Here is a 2913-nt window from a genome sequence, read left to right as displayed (position 1 = left end):
TTCTGGGGGTAGTCAAGGGACAGGGAGAAGCTGGTGCTGGATGGGGTGGAGGTTCAGGTGGGGCAGTCAGGGGCAGGGAGAAGGGAGTTAGATGGGTCAGGAGTTTGGGGGGGCAGTCAGGGTACAGGCAGTACTTGGATAGGCATGGGAGTCCCAGGGGTTTGTTGGAGAACAGGTAGGGGGTTAAGTATCAGAGGGGTAGCCGTGTTAGTCTGGTTCTGTAGAAGCAGCAAAGAATCCTGTGGCACCTTATAGACTAACAGATGTTTTGCAGCATGAGCTTTCGTGGGTGAATACCCACTTCTTCGGATGCAAGCAGTGGAAATTTCCAGGGGCAGGTGTGTATATATAAGCAAGCAAGAAGCAAGCTAGAGATAACGAGGTTAGATCAATCAGGGAGGATGGGGCCCTGTTCCAGCAGCTGAGGTGTGAAAACCAAGGGAGGAGAAACTGGTTCTGTAATTGGCAAGCCATTCACAGTCTTTGTTTAGTCCTAAACTGATGGTGTTAAATTTGCAGATGAATTGGAGCTCAGCAGTTTCTCTCTGGAGTCTGGTCCTAAAGTTTTTTGCTGGAGGATGGCCACCTTAAAATCTGCTATTGTGTGGCCAGGGAGGTTGAAGTGTTCTCCTACAGGTTTTTGTATATTGCCATTCCTAATGTCTGATTTGTGTCCATTTATCCTTTTCCTTAGAGACTGTCCAGTTTGGCCGATGTACATAGCAGAGGGGCATTGCTGGCATATGATGGCATATATTACATTGGTGGACGTGCAGGTGAATGAACCGGTGATGGTGTGGCTGATGTGGTTAGGTCCTGTGATGGTGTTGCTGGTGTAGATATGTGGGCAGAGTTGGCATCAAGGTTTGTTGCATGGGTTGGTTCCTGAGCTAGAGTTACTATGGTGCGTGTGCAGTTGCTGGTGAGAATATGCTTCAGGTTGGCAGGTTGTCTGTGGGCGAGGACTGGCCTGCCACCCAAGGCCTGTGAAAGTGTGGGATCATTGTCCAGGATGGGTTGTAGATCCCTGATGATGCAGTGGAGGGGTTTGAGCTGGGGACTGTATGTGATGGCCAGTGGAGTCCTGTTGGTTTCTTTCTTGGGCTTGGCTTGCAGTAGGAGGCTTCTGGGTACACATCTGGCTCTGTTGATCTGTTTCCTTATTTCCTCATGTGGGTACTGTAGTCTTGAGAATGCTTGGTGGAGATTTTCTAAGTGTTGGTCTCTGTCTGCGGGTTAGAGCAGATACGGTTGTACCTCAGTGCTTGGCTGTAGACAATGGATCTTGTGGTGTGCCCGGGATGGAAGCTGGAGGCATGAAGGTAGGCATAGCGGTCGGTAGGTTTTCGGTATAGGGTGGTGTTAATGTGACCACCACTTATTTGCACCGTGGTGTCTAGGAAGTGGACCTCCCGTGTAGATAGGTCCAGGCTGAGGTTGATGGAGGGGTGGAAGCTGTTGAAATCATGGTGGAATTTTTCCAGAGTCTCCTTCCCATGGGTCCAGATGATGAAGATGTCATAAATGTAGCGTAGGTAGAGAAGGGGCGTGAGTGGACAGGAGCTGAGGAAGCGTTGTTCCAGGTCAGCCATAAAAATATTGGCATATTGTGGGGCCATGCGGGTGCCCATAGCGGTGCCACTGATCTGGAGATATATATTGTTAGGTAGGGGGTTGCGTCCTAGGGGTGAAGGTGGGGGGGTCTCAGGAGGGGGCACTCAGGGACAAGGAGAAGGGAGGCTTAGATAGGGGGTGGGATGCCAAGGGGCATTAGGTGCAGGGGTCCCGGGATGGGGCAATCTGGGGACATGGACCACTGGCGCCGAGATAGGCGGTGGGGTCCTTTGGAGAAGATGGGAGTAGGGGTCCTGAGAGGGGGTAATCAGGGGACGGAGGGGGTTGGATGGGTTGGGGTTTCTGTGGGGGGCAGTTGGAGGGAGTGGATGGTGGCAGGGTGGGGCTTCCCTCCCCGTGGAGTGTCCTATTTTTTGAATGTTAAAATGTGGTACCCTCCCCTTCACATTGCAGTTCTCCATTCACAGCAGGCCTCAGCATGAGGTCTCAGCTACCTCACTCCCACCCCCTTCTTTTCCTGTTCGTAGTGGCCAAGGGATTGCTGGGAAATGTTGTTCTTTCTCTGTTCCAGGGCTGGCACTATAGGCAGGGAGCTAACCAAGAAACAACAGCTCCCAGGGCCCCATGTTGGCTCTCAGTTCCCAGGCTGGATCCCTGCCACCCCTGCAAATGGGCGGCACCAAGCACGTCCTTGCTTTACTGGTGCCTAGAGCCGCCCCTGTATGTGACCAGGCCAAAGAACTCTGGACTCACAAAGTAGCTTTGAAGCTAAGTTTTGAAACAAAGGGTTCCCACCCTTTGCTAAAGTTATATAAATCAGGGAGTGACGTCGTTGGTGGTTCTTCACTCCCCATTCAAGAAGACTCCTAGAATGTTAATAGCTAGAAAATATTTACTGTACTATTTGATATAAAGCGTATAATCCCCTTGCTGTGATTCTCTCCATTTACAGGCACCTGGAGCATTTCTGAGTTATATCGATGCATCAACCACCTCATGGCAGCTTTCAACCTCACCCCCTCTGATCCTTCAACATTCATCCTAATGGGCATCCCCGGCCTGGAGGCTGCCCACATCTGGATTTCCATCCCTTTCTCTATGTTCTACATTATCAGCCTGGTGGCAAATTTCACGCTTCTGTCTGTTGTAGGTAAGGAGCAGACCCTGCACAAGCCGATGTACCTGCTGCTCTGCATGCTGGCGCTCACAGACATCGTCACGCCTACCTTCGTCGTGCCAAAGGCACTGGGCATATTTTGGTTCAATTTGAAAGGCATTACCCTGGCTGGCTGCCTCACCCAGATGTTCTTCCTTCACATGGTTTCTGTTATGCACTCA

Source organism: Mauremys reevesii, unplaced genomic scaffold, assembly GCF_016161935.1.
Source record: "Mauremys reevesii isolate NIE-2019 unplaced genomic scaffold, ASM1616193v1 Contig91, whole genome shotgun sequence".
Classification (NCBI taxonomy): domain Eukaryota; kingdom Metazoa; phylum Chordata; order Testudines; family Geoemydidae; genus Mauremys; species Mauremys reevesii.
Note: the sequence above shows the minus strand (reverse complement) of the source record.